The sequence below is a fragment of the Pleurodeles waltl genome, chromosome 7, assembly GCF_031143425.1.
Source record: "Pleurodeles waltl isolate 20211129_DDA chromosome 7, aPleWal1.hap1.20221129, whole genome shotgun sequence".
Lineage (NCBI taxonomy): Eukaryota > Metazoa > Chordata > Amphibia > Caudata > Salamandridae > Pleurodeles > Pleurodeles waltl.
Window position 1 is genome coordinate 805,676,331 of NC_090446.1, and position 16,282 is coordinate 805,692,612.

Here is a 16,282-nt window from a genome sequence, read left to right on the forward strand (position 1 = left end):
TGCATTCTAAACACAGGTAACCACAAGACCAACCCTTAGGTTTTAAAACAAGGGTCTGTGAAGTAATTATTATTTAGCTCATATAATTTAACAGGCCTTAACCGAAAATTATTGAGTATTAAAGGAAATCAAAACGGTTTGCGGTCAGATGAGCCATATGAATATAAATCTACATTATAAGTGCTGCAAATTAGATAAACGCATCGTTTAAAAATGGTATCTGCTATAGAAGATTTGATGTTATGCAGCAATTTAAATAACTTTACGCCAACTGAATGTTTTTGATTATACGCCGTAGGAAGAATAAAGCAGTAACTGGGTCTTGCTAAGAACGATAGTCGCTGCGAGAGGTAACAAGCAGATTTTAGTAACTAATGAACAAATAACAAGGTCATGTCCCATGGCTAACATAAGTAATGCAGGCAATTTTGCTTCTTTCACACGGTTGGTACTGAATTTAAGCCTCGAGCCTTAATAATGTGCATATAAGCGAATCACTATTCACAAAACATGCAATTTCTGAAGGTAAGGTTGATACAGATCAGTAAGCACTGAATGACTTGCATGACATCTAGCACCAATACTGAAAGGAGACTGCTTCATGTTTTCATAATGAACACATACTTTGTATTTATCTTAAAAGATATACATGCTAAGCAAGGCAGTGATTTACAATAGACATGCATGCAGAACAATAATAAGCAAATAGTACAAGAGGGTACAGCAAACAATCTCATCCATTGCTTAAAAATATCTTTAACTTGGATGCACATTATATTCCTGGAAAAAACTGTACAGTACATACTTCCCAAATCAACATTTAATATGCTATTTACCAAAATAAACATTCAATATGCTATTACAAAGTAACTTGGAGCATATAGAAAAAAGATAATCGGAAGAGGTAACCTTTCGAGAACTGATTTAGCTCACATTATTTTAACCTTAGGTCTGTTGTCCAGGAACAAAAAAAATATAACATGCAAGGTGTTGCACATAAAGGAAACGAGGGTTGCTTAATGTGGCAGTATCGCTTACGATAGGCAACATTACATTGCAAGTGTCTAACCATTAAAAAATATGGCATCAGACTACAACAGGTGTAGAGGATAAAGATTGATAAGTGGCCTTGAACAGTAGTCAATACCCTGTAACCGTCACAGCAATGTCCCTCTCTCAGTCAGTTTACCAATAACATGGTAGGTCATCAACTAAACGCAGTTGGCTAAATATAATGCTACAGTAGCAAGGTATACACATTTGAATTTGGGAGAGAGAGGGGACTCGAGATGGTGACAGCTTCTGTAAGACCAAACAACGTGTGAATCATGTACTTCAATGTAGACTAGGGGACAGATTAAAGTTACTGTCGTACAACCCGTCTCTGATGTGTAACAGGATAAACTGAAGCTTCATCATGAACAGTGAGAGCTAATGCAACTGAGTAATGCTACAAAAGCTGGTTTAACTGCTACTGAGACCCCACCACCATGCCCGGATATCTCATCTACAAGCACTTCCATGTGATGCCTGTCTAAATTTTACATGTGCAACTCTCCCTATGCCTTGGCACATAGCTTATCCTTGGCATCTCCTATGCTACGCTTCTCAATTATCCTCCATGATTTCATCCACAATGACCACACCATTGGTTTTGTTAACTCTGACATACCGACAAGAACCCCTTTCAGCCACTTTCCAGACCCAAACATGGGTACCAGAAATGTACCTCAAAGTGGGGTGCATTTGAAGGACATACATTCAAACCATTCCGGACACGCTTGGCGTTTTCTACCAGCACATAAGGGGTAATTATATATTTTTTGTTTTGTGGAGAGCCTGTGGAAAGGCTGCTGAAAAAACTGGACATAGACAACCCACAAGTCTGAAGGACCACACCCCTTCTGGGATATTTCTCAGGGTTGCTTAATTCACAGTTGCACTACCTCCTGGTCCTAGAGATCTACTCATTATTAGTTCGATCTCAGTCTGTGCAATAATCAAATTGATACTTAACCCCTAGCACATGCCATCTATGTTACTCACCTTCATTCACACAAAGAAAGCACTCATTCCCTCTCTTCCCATTGCTGCAAGACACCCAGTGGCATGTTATGCTGTATATCAAGTGAACATTTGCAAAACAATACAGTTCAGGTGAATCTTGCCTACAATCTGACACGCCATCAGAACTCTCAGTAGTAACTGTGAACGGCTCAACTACTTCTATCAAGAGGAAAAAAGTTCTAACGTACCTTCATTCTCTTTGATTTGAAAAAGCCCCCATCCAGAAGACCCACACTGATACTTGGGAAGCCAGAAATTAAAACAGAACTGGTTTGGTAAACTCAGCTCCGCTCTGCCAACCTTGCTCTCGCCACTGTCCCTCGCATCCACCGAACTACAGCCGGCGGAAGATCTTTCTCCTACCTCACTGCCAAGACCTGGAACTCCCTTTCCCGTCCACCTAAGACAGACCCAGGACCTGCTGACCTTCAGGAAACACCTCAAGACCTGGCTGTTCAAACAATAGCACTTCTTTCAGCACCTTGAGACCTTAGCGGGTGAGTAGTGCGTTTCTACAAATGATTGATTGTAAAAACCTTTAGGCTAGTAAATCTAGCCACTGTAGGACAAACTGTTTCCTCAGAGTCCACAAAGTATGGTGCTACCCCATGACCATTTTGCCCTTATCAGATCTACATAACACAAACTTTATCCATCTCTTATATACTGCAGCAGCAGCCAAAACTAAGACACTCTTAGATGGTGTCTGGAACTTGGTCTTAGACCCATTCTTGGACATATCTGATCACATGATGACCAGTCCTCACACAGACACGTGCATACTGGGGGACTTGATAAAGGACTACTGAGATTGGTGCACCCGACGGTAAGAGATTACACATTTACTTCACATACATAGACTACATTTTGACCACAGCTGTACTCCTTGGCCATGCAAAAGAAACAGCTATTCAACAGATCATGCCACCATCATGCTTTTCAGCCTAAGCGAAGCACATCTTAATGCAGAGAACGACCAATCTAGAGACAGGTCTCTTCTGCACTGCCTGACCTTTCTTCGCACCAACATACCCAAAAAAGAGTTGATCAACCACCTGGAACTCTTTGGCACAATCAAGGTAGAACACCAATGCTCTTTTTGGGCCATGGTGGTGGATTCTCTCTTCTTTCTTAGCAGGATGAGAGGGTGCCTAAAAAGTAGGCAAGATGATGGATTGCCCTACATAAAAAGGCATGACCACTTTTGCCAAAAAAGGAAGCCCTAGTGCGAAGCACTACTTTGTCAGGATAGATGGAAAGGTAAGGTGGCTAAGATGACAATGCCTGCAACTCACTCACCTTGTGGGCAGATCTAATGGCCACAAGGAAGGATGTTTTTAATGCCAGAAGCCTGAGAGGACAATAATGGAGCATCTCAAACGAAGCACACAGTAAAAAAGTAAGAACAACATTCAAATCCCATTGGGCTATTGTGAATGGTTGTGGAGGAAACATATGGGCCAGACCCTTAAGGAATCTACTGACAATAGCAGATTTAAACAAAGAGGGTTGGTCAGGAAATATCAGAAATGCAGAGATACCAGACAAATAACCTTTGAGGGTGCACCATGCCACAAATTTCTTCCATCGATAGGCGATTACTGTTTTGGTAGAGGGATGCCTGGCTGCCAAGATAACGCTACAGACTTCAGACAGAAGGTCAAAAGCTGTCCACTGCTGATGCTCAATCTCCATGCAAGAAGCCAGAGACTGGACAGGTTCGGGTGAAGAACCGTCCCCTTCTGCTGCAACAGAAGATGCTCCCGAAGGGACAGTCCGATCGGAGGATCAATGGCCATGCCCAATAGCTCAGGATACTAGACTATTTGTGCCCAATCCTTACTTGGGCCCAGTCGTTCTTGACCTTCTTGATAACTGTGAGCAAAAGTGGTATGGGAGGAAAGGCGTACAGGAGGACTTCGCTTTACTCCAGATTAAAAGCATGGCTGAGCAAGTGCCACCTTGGAAACCTGCAAAACTGCTGACACTGAGTGTTCTCTGCAGAGGACAACAGATCTAACCAAGGTTCTCCCCTCTGCTGAAAGAGACCTTGTGCCTCCTCCAGATGGAGACGCCATTCGTGATAGACCAGGCATTGTCTGCTGAGTTTGTCCGCTCTGACATTCAGAGAACCCGCCAGGTGTTGAACACCAGGGAAATGCCCTGATGTTCCAGCCATGTCCAGAGGTGCAGAGCCTCCTGACAAAGGGTCTACAACCCCTCTCCTCCCTTCTTGTTGCAGTACCACATGGCGATGGTGGTGCCGGCGAACACCTGCACTACTTTCCTTTTGAAAGAGAGAAGGAATGCTTTCAAAGGCAGTCTGATTGCCCTGTGCTCTAAAAGAATACTGTGGAGCCCAGACTCTGCCAGAGATCAAATGCCTTTGATCTCCTCCTATCCCATGTGACCTTTTGAAAGACACTTGGGTCAACTTCACAGAAGGGGAAGAGCGGTGAGGAGTCTACAGTTACAGTATCTACCAGAAATGAAGTTAAAGAAATTAAGCAACTTGTACTTCTGAAAGATATTTCCAACAGCAGATCTCTCACCTCTATAATAGATACCCAAGCATCTACTATCCAAAAGTTGGAGGATCTGAGCGGTGGACTTGCACAAAAAAAGTTCAGCAGAACTGAAAGGGTAAAAGGGCCACCTCAGTAGGCCTAACTGTTGAGGCAGTAGTGCTTCCTGAGTATTTGCATGGATGCCCTGTACAGGAGGACCTCTTGTGAATGCAGTTGAAGCATGCCTTGGCTCTGGTGAAATAAATTAGCCCAAAGCTTCTCTGGGGGCTCTTTGGTGGCCAAGGCACAGCATGTCCTCATGCATGGGACAATTCTACAGAGAGTCTGTTTTTTTAGCTGCCTTCCTTTCTCTAGCATTGTCAAACCCAGCAATGAGCTGGTCATCGAGTCAGTACTATTTTGTACCTTCAATGTAAAACCTGAGGGCTCTCCAGGGATCAAGCTGGTGAAATATCTCCTCTTCTGTAGAGGTATGTGGTACACTGAAAAAAGGAGGAAGGACAATGGCTTCATCAACTTGGAATGGCAATACAACCTTTGATGGAAAAGAATCCCAGGGTCCCAGCACCAATTTTCCAGGAAAGAAAGCAGTGTAAGGAGGTTGCACTGACCGTGCCTGCAGGTCATTTGTTTTGAAACATGTTTTGCAAACACTGAAAATAGTGTTACTCTTGCATTTGGTACTAAAGAACAAGTTATTTACCTTCAGTAATGCTCTTTCTGGTGGATACTGTACGTAAAAGCAGATTCGTTATTTTTACAATATCCCCAGGTGTCAGACTGGAGCTATATGTTAGACATCAATTGCTCCATTGTGGTAATAGGTGGTGCATTACACTCAACAATGGCCCCACACTACTCGAGAAGAGATGGCATGGAATCACGTATGGGCAGCAACCATGCACCCTGCCAGGAGTGAAGTCTTGGACTTTTCCATGTTTTTAGAAGTGGAAACAATAACAACAATGCCAATATTGTTACTGTATTGAAGGAATAATCAAACAATGTTGGTAAACATAAAATTTTTATGATTGCTTGTTTGCTACTTTGGTGCTCAAAGCTCAGGTCTCACCATGTCTGTGGCTAGACACTCAGGGGGAACAGCTGTGCTTATGAAAAGAGAAGTCAGTTGGTTGACCCAGAAAGGTTCACACTCACAAGAACACAGACCCACAAGGACAACATTGAGGAAGCCGACAAGCACAAGTGGCTCACAAAGGACCACCCTACCCCTTCTAGACCTGTCTAGTAAACTGACCAGCTAGGTGATGGCCCTTAGCACCAATGTTAAGAAACATAGGAAAACAATAGTACAAGAGTCCTCACAGTTCACTGTGCAGGATGCATGCTCAAGCTTATATTTGCACATCCTACAACAGCCCACTGTCAATCAGTCAGTTAATCTTTTTGAGCAGCTTGCTTCATCAGTGGAGCTTCTGGGAACATAACTCTTTTACCTTGCTCTCTTTCCAGAACGTACTGTTGTGGCCAAAGCCTATCTGCAAGTGGCCATGTACAATCTCGAGGGGCCTGCACTTGGAGGAAGACGAGTCCTTCTCTGTGAGCAGCGTTCATTCCCCTCGCAATCATAATTCTTTCAAACAAATATGGTCATGGTAAAATAAGGGTAACACTAACACTTCTATGTCGATTGATCACAATCTCTAGCTTGTGCTTGTGCTTAAAATAAAAACAAAAGGGCCCCAATTTGGTCTTGAATTTATAGACTGGCAAAGCCCAGCAGGAATCGACCCATGTTGCAGGTTTTGCACCCATAAATCCTTCCACCTACCAGGGACTTTCCACGGTGTAGGCATACAGGATGTCGAAGGCAAAAGATGGCTGCCCTTTTCAGGGCACAATATAAGCAGTCCTTGAGGAGCACCAGATTTTCAGTTTAAAGTCTCCCTCACATCAGAGGCTCCACAAACCATAGCTAGTACCAGTCTTGTTTGTCTACCATCTACTTCAGATTCTTCTCAAATGTTACATCCTAAGGATGACCCTTTAGTTCAGTGACTTCCTCCGTTCCAGTTGCTATATCTATTATTCAACAATGCCTTCAAATGTCAATGGATTCAGCTCATGTACAGCCACCTCATTCATACCATCTGGCAAACCTTGGATATCTCTAAAGAGTCCTTGATTTCGACTTGAGAGTAACAGGAACAACTTTATGTTCAGTGTCCACTATTTCAGTAAGAGATGTACTTTGTCAATTATCAACACTTTTTTGCTCTTAATACACACTCAATATGTAGTAGATTTGGATTTATGTATTCCCAGTATGTTGCTATCCATCAACTGTAACTCTCTTCTTGACCTTTTAGAACTCTCATGGTTATAACAGTTTCCTAAATAGCACCTTTTCATAGGCATGTATTCAGCCAATATTGCTAATAATGGTGCAAATACTCTCACTGGGGAGGGACTTCGGTCACCACGATTACTGTCTATGCACAGCTGTTTGTCCTAGAATGGGTCACAGCCATCCTCTTAGAGGTTAACTCTGCTATCCATGTGGTCGGAGGCGAGTTCAATTATGTCTTGGTCCCAGCATTGGACCGCACAAGCACCATGGTTGCTCTGGCAGGTCATACGAACTTGATGAGATTTACGGACTCCCTAGGCCTCTGTGATGTGTGTTGGCACCACTATCCCCGGGGTCAGGACTACTATACACCTTTTTTTTTGGTTTAACAGACTTCTCTCTTTATGCAGAGTGGGGGTCCAGAATAGACAGGGCAGAATATTTGGCATGGGTTTGTCCGATCATTCAATCATTTGGATTACAATGGGGGCAGAGGCTGCAGGACGGATGATGAATGCATGGGACTGGAAGGATGCGGAGGTTTCTCAGGAGATTGGTATGAAATCAGAGCTGTATTTTACTGAAAATAAAGGAACAGTGGATTTTGGAACGTTTTTACGGTGGTACTGAGAGATAGGGCACAATGTTCTGGCGATTTGGTGGTCAGAAAGCTTCATAAGCAACTTCTGGCTATGCAGCAACGTCTCTGCGATGTAGGTGACAAAGCAGGCAGGTTGCTCGCCTGGCTGTGTAGACAAGCAGTGGCATTCCTACTGGGTGCAGTGTATTGTGGATGAATCCGGGACTTCTCACTCGCAAGACGTTTCCATAGAGCATGGGTATTCGCAAACATTTTCCCAGGGGCCATAAAGTTTGGTCTGTGACGTGCCTGTGGGCCGCACTGATGTCAGGGTAGGTGTAAGAGAAGCAAATGATATACATCTAGTGGCTGAAAAAAAAAAATGGGAAACCAGAAAACCTGGATTTAATCCCTGCTTACCCACTTTTCCAAATTGTGTGATCCTAGGCAATTGTTTAGTCTCACTTTCCCTCCTTTTTCTACATTATCACATTTAAGATGACCACGAAATACATGATTCATGGTGTGTGCTGCACAAAACCTGCTTCTATGTTTGATTTATTAAACTATAATGTTGTTAATGTATGATAGGAACCCATGCCACCCATAAAGTCCACATACCAAGTGGCTTGCCTCTTTAATTTACTATTGATGGTGTTCTCAGGGTAGAGGAAAGAATTTATATTTCCAAATTTATGTATGAAAACTATCACTTTTAAATGAATACATCTCAATGCACTGATAAAATAAATTGTACTAAGGCAAAAATGTTCTGAATGTTAACTAAATACTCTTTTTTAATTTTGAAGAGACTGTCTTAGTTTTACACTTGTGCTGCAAGATGTCTTAAAAAATGAAGGCGTTTCTAAAGTTAAGTGCAGGAGTCCCTAGTTACTTCTTTTCTTTAACACCAAATAAGTTTGAAATAAATGATTGTGTGTCTATTTAATATTTTTATTGTTAGTGCGGAGTCGAGCAAACAGCTGCCCAGTGCTTCTGTTGCCCAAGGGGCTGCATGTAAAGGTCAGAGGGGACTCATGAGGCCCGCGGGCCGTACTTTGAGTATCCATGCCATAGAGGATGCTTTTGTGTGGTTCTACACCTCGTTTTACACAGCCTGGCTGCTGGCGGGCGCATATCAAATAGCGGAATACCTGGCAGTGAAGGATCTACCGGTGTTGCTGTTAGATGACTGCCTTGCACTCAAAGGTATTAAGTAACGGTGGAGGAAGTGCGGGAGGCCATCATGAAATTGAAGACAGGGATGACGCTGGGGCCGAACAGACTCATCTCAATTTTTAAAACCCTACACTGGACTTCTGGCCCCCTATATGCTTGACCTCTTTAAGGAGGTTAGGGATGGGGCACTCTTTGTCCGTCCTACAGGGTACCACTATCGTTGCAATCTACAAGAAAAGCAAGCCTGAGACTACCTACGGTTCATATTGCCTTATTTCTCTTCTCAACATAAACAAAAGTACTGGCCACGATTATGGACTCCCGACTCCTAGCGGTAATAGTCCTCTTTATTCATAGGGACCACTCGGGCTTTATGCCTGGAAGATCCACTAGACTCAACCTTCATCACCTCCATAATTGGTTGTCGGAGGTTTCACACTGGGTTGACCCCCACATATTTTTAGCATTGGACGCCAAGAAGGCACTTGACATGATTCATTGGGCCTTCCTCCACCAGAGGCTTTGTAAATTTGGCTTTGGCCCCAAATATAGGCAAGGAGTTGCTTTTTTGTATCAGGACCCCATGGCAGCAGTACCACTGAACGCCATGTCGCGTAGGCTCTCATTCTAATGAGACTACTGGATTTGTGTGGCAGAATCACCCGTGGTGTGTGGGGACTGAGTCTAACCCACTTCAGGAGACACCTGTCGGCCTAATCCAGGTTTTGCTCCGGCTAACTAGCAGTGCCTCATCTCTGCCTAGAAGCAGGGATGACTGAGTAGCCGAGTGCATGACACATTTGACTCCTCAGGGAAATCGTGGTCACTCAGGTCGCATCCGTTTCTCTCAGTTACATTAGTCTCACATATACAAGGACAAGCAGAGGCAGTATATGTTTCAATATGGTTTTAATGAAGCAACTGCATCTTAGATAATAAAGCATGTACTGCAATAACCAGGACAATGAAGCATGACAGGATTAAAATTGTGACAAGGACAGTGAAGCCTAAAAGTAACACTACCATATTGTCACTAGAATCAGTAAAGTAATGTGTACATAGGCTATGTTAGAGCACAGCATATTAAGCTCTAGTTCTGCCCTTCAGGTTCCCCTGGGAAGACATCATCCCTGAGAAAGAGGCCTGAAGTCTGCATAAGCAGCTGTATCAAAGCGTTCAGCAATCAGCATACAGTCTCGCTCCCGGTAGTGGAGCACACAACACGGTTGCCGTCGTGTCCCTTATTGTTTGACCTTATGATTGAGCCCCTGGCAGCCATGATTCACGCCAATCCTGACATTCGGGGATTTAGAATTTTGGCTGCGGATGAGAAGGAGGGAAAAATCTCCCTGTATGCCGACAATATATTGTCTTGTATCACGAGAGCGAGGCCTCCATCCCTGCAGTCTTCCAGCCCTTTGAGACCGATAGGACCCACTCTGAATACCACATCAAATGGGGCAAGTCGGTGCTCTGTCATCCTTACTGCCCATTGGATATGACTAGCCTTCACCTGGATTCTCCAGGTGGCAACTGGTGGTTTCTAATATCTGGCTATCTATATAACGCCCCACAGGGGACAGGGTTTATCTCGTAATGTGGGAAGGGCGCTATGGACTTTCCAGGAAGGAGTGGTAAGATGGTGCACACTGCCCCTCACCCTGATGGGAGGGGAGCTGTTTTAAAAATGATTATGTTGCCTAAACACCTCTACGCCTTGCAAAGTACTTACTACCCAGTCCCAGAGTTGTAACCCGGTTAATGGAGAGGTGGCACTCCCTGAAGTCAGAGCCTTCTAATGGTGAGTATACAGGTGCAGTATGTTACTCATTGCGGAGTTTGTTCCTCTCCAGTGCTGTGCCCGGTCACCCTCTGTTCGACTAGGTGAGGCAGGTGTGGGATTGTTTTGGTCACCTCTGTTATTTTTTCTTTTTGTTTTGGGTGGGTGTTATGTGCCTTAATTTATTGTTTATTCAGTTTTCTTTGAAGCAAAGATGCAAGAAAAGATATTAAAAAAAAATGTGTAAGACTGTTTTTCTTCATTGCCTTTCTTATTTTCACACTGCATACTCTCCACATGATTAAAAACCAAAGCAAACAGTGAGGTAATTAAATCAGAAACGCACAGCCCAATGAACAGGCAACAACGGAATACAGCAGAAACGTGTCAGCAGCAAGCAGGGGTGAGGGATATTGAACCAGACTTTAAACTTGAGGGGGCGCCTAAAGCCTGCTCCTGTTAATTCCGAGCTGCATCTTTTAGAAGCCGTATTACAGTGTGCATTGAGGAACATCAAGAGACAGGAATAAATGATGCTCTGTATTGCTCTGAATTGCATCCGTTACCAAAATACCTTTACAGTGGTCATTTGTTTGGAGTGCAGGAGACATAGGAGTCTGATAGAAAGGTGGACAGAGACACACCCAAACTCAGTTGAGTTTTCTTTTTACTCATCAATACATGACATGCACTCACTAGACTCAACAAGCTTTGTACTGAATATTACCAGCTTAGGCTGCAAATTTCCACATGGAGGCTCCAAAGTGAAGCATTGTTAGAGTATCTTCTGTGGGAACACACATAGATTATTATTTTTACAAAAAATAAGGGCTCTTTAGATGATGAAACCATTGTTACGTATACATTTAAAGGGGTGACAAAGAGAATCTGTAGAAAGACTGCCTATGATGCCAAGAAGACGATTAGCCTTCAAATTCAATGCTATGAAGAAACATGCAGAACTGATTAAGTGGGTATATTAATAGGGAATGTTTGGCCATATTGGAATTTAGAGGCACAAGACAGGGATGCCCACTCACAATTTTTAAAGGCCCTAGACTTAGAGACACTGGTTCCTATGTTCTGTGACACTGGCACATGAAACACACATCTCCTTATTAACAAATGGCACGCTGTTATATTTACCGGACCTTAAAATCAGATTGCTGATAATCATGGAACTATTGTCTGGATATGGTGAAACATCAGAATTGCGGGTGAGCTGAAGTACATACAGTCTGTTCCTGAAACATGCGCTAGCCGGATCACCCAGAGCTCCAGCAGGTTGATGTGGAGTCTGGATTTTGCCCGAGACCAGAGTCCTCTGATCTCCACCTCTCCCAGATGGGCACCCCATCCCAGAAGTGACTTATCTGTCACTATTATGAAGTCTGGTTGGGGAAGGAGTTTGCCTTTGACCCAACTGCGGTATGTAATCCACCAATGTAAGTCTTTTACAGTTCCCTTTGAGATCTGGACCATGTTGGAGAGGTTTCCCTGATGCTGTACCCACTGGAATGTCAGATTCCCCTGCAGAGCCCGCATATGCCATCTGGCATGATTTACCAGCAGGAGGCTATGAGGCTATGAGGCCCAGAAGCCTCAGAGTCAGGCTCACCGAAACCCAGGAGAGAGGCCAAAACATAGGTATCATAACCTGAATATCCTGGACTTGCTGCTCAGGAAGATAAGCCTGAAACTGCACTGTGTCAGGAACAGCTCCGATGACGGAGCTTCTGAGAGGGACTCGGGTGTGACTTCGGCATGTTTATAGTGAACCTCAGCGAATGCAGGGAGTTTGCCATAGTCTGGATATGAGACGGCCAACTGGGGTGAGTCTGCCTTCAACAGCTAGTCGTCAAGGTAGAGGACGACTGAAACCCTTAACCTGCGTATATGAGCTGCAACCACCGCTATCACCTTGGTGAACCACCGAGGAGCACTGTTTAGGCCAAAGGGGAGCAGAGTGAACTGAAAGTGCATGTGACCCACCTTAACCGCAGGTAACGCTTGTGGGCAGGCAAGATGAGAATGTGGAAAGATGCATCTTGCGTCAAATGTTACCAACTAGTCTCCTTGATCTAGGTCAGACAAGACCAGAGCCAAAGTGAGCATCTTGAACTTCTCCTTCTTCAGGAAGAGATTGTCCGTAAGTCTAGAATAGGGCGAAGGCCATTGTTCTTCTTGGGTAGCAGGAATAACAACCATTGCCGAACTCTGGTAATGGAACCCCTTCTATGGCTGCCTTGGCGAAGAAAGACATAACTTCCTCTCGAAGTAAAATCATGTGATCCTCCACCAGACGTTCATGTGTTAGTGGCATTGGGGATTGGAAAGGGAGGGTGCAGCCCTTCTGAATGATCTGCAGAACCCAAACGTCCGATGTAAAGGACTGCCAGTAGAGGAGATGATGTTGAATTCTCCCTCCAACTGGACAAGCAGGATCCTGACGAATCAAAGTATGAAGGCTTGGAGGGTGCAGCTAACAGGGGTTGTTTGGCAGATTACTTCTGGCTTCCAGACCCTCTAGATCTGAAGGCACCACGCCCAGTTCCTCGCATAACTTGGCGAGCTTGCACAAGATAGTGGCTGGCACAGTGCTACTACCCTTCCATGGCCATGAAAGGTGCAAAAGGTGGATAAGGGGTCACCAACAGGCCAAAGGGCTTGGTGTAGCCAGAGAGTCCTAAAAGTGCTCCAGCACAGAGTCTGGCTTGTCGCCAAATAAGCAAGTTCTGTTGAAGAGCATGTCCATAAGGTTTGCCTGGACATCCCCAAAATCCACATGTTCTCAGCCAGGCATAGCGCCGTAAGGCCACCGTCAGTGAAATCAATCTGCTCAGCAAGTCGGTCATATCCAGGCCACACCTAATGGTGAACTTTGCTGCTTCTCTCCCATCTCTCACTGCTTGGGAGAGGATGGCCCCGGCCTCCTCCAGGACCTGCGGCAGCACTCGCTCAACCATATCCCATAAGGCATGCAAGAAAAGGCCTAATGAGCATTATGTGTTCACCGACCTCAATGCCAGGTTGGTTGAAAAAGAACTTCTTCCCAAGGTGTTCCGGGTCTCTTTGATTCCCGGTTTGGGGAAGTGGACGTGAACGCACAGTGGGAAGTTGAAGCTTGGACTACCAAGCTCTTAAGGGTAGGGGTGTTGCCCGAGGAAACTAGGGTAGCTCGGAGCAGGGCTATGGCGGCAGGCAAATGTCCTATTTACAAGAGCACCTGTGCTGGGTTTGGACCAGGTTCGCAGGAGGATGTTACTAAGTGCTTCATTAAAGGGCACAAGAGGTCCAGAAGTGGAAGCCCCGGACTGAAGCACTTCTGTCAAGAGATTAGCCTTGACAGCCAGTGAGAGCAGTTCGAGGTCAAGGACCTCTGCTGCACTACGCACCACCATTGCATAGGAAGCACCATCCTCCTTAGCTGCAGTGGGGGGAGAGAGCAACCCAGAATCTGGAAAGGTGTCCAGTCCATTGACCTCACCTAATTCCTAATAGCAGTCCAATGATTGTTGTACTGTACCCTCAAGGGCCCAGTAACACCTCCCAATCTTCTCCCATGCCTGACTGTTGAAAATAAAGCTCAGGCAACGATCTGGCACCCGCGGGTGCCGTCAGAGCTGGATCGTCAGGAATCAGAATGGGGTTCCCACTGCCAGTGCCAGGAGCATCAGTATCGGGATCGGCACCGTAGAAGGTTGTGAGGGTGCGACCAGAGCCGATCCATGAGACCCCACCAGAGCCGAGGCCGAAGCCACTGGCGCAGAACCTGATGGGGCCTCTTCCTCCCACTCTGCGTGGCCCAAAGGTGTTCCCGGAGGGGTCGGGCAACTCAAATACACAGCAAATGGCCTCAGAGAAGTCTCAGGGAGTCACTCTGGCACCCGGAAATGGAGGGAAGCGCGGAGTCTGACCTAGCATTGATTCTACGAAACGGTGCCTAGAATGTCAATATTCTGAATTAATTGCGTCGGCCGAGGGACCAGGTGAAGTCGAAGTCTATTTACACTTCTTTTTCTTCTTGTGCCTCTTACCAGAGTGCCCCGAGGACCTCGAGTGGGAGGAAGAAGACTTGAGGCTTCTCGAGCAGTCCCGTGACCTTCTCCTCGACCGGGACCTCCAAAGAGTTGCACTGAATGGTGTTGACTGACGGGCCACAAGGAGCTTCTGGGACTGCTCCCTCAAAGCCTTCGGCAACGTGCTCCGGCAGTCCAAGCACAACTTCGAACCATGGTCACGATTGAGACGCCATAGGCAGACAACGTGAGGGTCCGTAACTGACATGGAGTGGTGACGGGGGCCACAGGGCTTGAATCTTACCTTTCTGGATGACACCTTCAACACCCTAACAAAATGTTGAAAAAAGCCTTTCCAAAATGCCAGCAGGGTAGCTTTCTGCGCTAACTGGTGCAAAAAAGAAAAAAACAGACGTCCGTGCGCCTTGATGGCACTCATACAGTTGACCAAGACATCATTTTCGGCACCAACAACGACAAGCAGAACCATATGAAGCACCCAACAGCGCAAGCTGTGCTGCTCAAGCTTAAGTTTCTGGATCCAGTCTGATGCCTGGGAGAATTCAAAAGTAAGGAATCTGTAACTATAAGTCTCTATCAAATAGGGGTTTTTACACTCCCCCCCAAATAAATTAATTCTTGGCTTGAGGGTTGGATATTGGGGCACCAATTCAGGTCTGTTATTTTTTTTTGTCTTATTTAAGTATGTGGATTTAAATTGCTCTTTTTTCTTTGATATGGTCCATCTTCCTCATCGGAACAGCTCCCAAACCTTGGTCATCTCATCCCTCCAACCTTCGGCATACTTCTTTTTGGTTGAGAAATTTCAGATTCACCCCTCCAGAATCTCAGTGACTAACCTATATGCCTGGACCACACAGGCAAATATATGGTACAGTATAGCATGCTTAAATCAGGTCCTCTAATGCCTGTGCTCCAGCAAGGACACATGCAAAAGCACACACCAGCAGAAAAATATTGAGCAAATTACCTGAATCATAGCTATCTTGACATAGCACTCTAGATAACATGAACTCTAAAAAGACTTTGGTCCTCCGAATAGAGTGGAGATGGTGGTGGTGGTGGGGGGGGGGGGGGGAAGGGGATGGGATGGTGAGGCTTTAGCTGCGCTTACATGTTGGCAGCTAGGAGTACATGTTTTGATAGAGCAGAAGCTCTGTGCTTCCACAAAAAATTGCTTGCGCTCCACACAGCTGCTTGAACTTTCAGCAGCGCACACATATGACATCATAAAGCTATAAAAGTGTCTTGGATATTTAGATAATTTATGGTGTTTTTTTTATCTGTCAGCAGCAAAGATGGGAGAATGGCAGTCTTTCATCTACATGCATTTTAGGTTTAGTTTGCCAGTGCAACTGTCACCTGACCTTTTCACCTACACCAAGAATATTCCAGTTTGTTTTTTGCTTCCACACAAATATATACCCATTCCAATGCTATCCACTTTTAATGATTCACATTACTACACAACATTCTTTTAAAACTAGACCTATTGTCATTGCCAATGCTTGTTCCATTTCTGTTTCCTTAGGGGGAATGTTATGCTATGCTATGCTGCATTATGCAGATTGGCCGTTTTGTTTTCTTCTTAAAGCCAGCTGCATAACACTATCTTATTCAGAGTAGTAGCAGTGAGAGAATTACTTGGTGCAGTGGCAGTGCAGTGGCAGTTCAGTGTTACTAAGTGAGTTTTCAAATTACCCAACACTTGAGGAATTCCTTCTCAGTTTAAATCTCTGAAATGTCCTTTGGTTTACAGAACCATTACAAATCACCTTAGATTCGTTACTGTAGATT

General features: G+C 44.9%; 1 protein-coding gene across 1 annotated transcript in view; it reads right to left on the reverse strand.

Moving 5' to 3' along the window:
* Positions 1–16,282, reverse strand: part of SPDL1 (spindle apparatus coiled-coil protein 1) — a 210,834-nt gene that overhangs the window by 1,179 nt on the left and 193,373 nt on the right. The gene's annotated exons all lie outside the window — the stretch shown is intronic.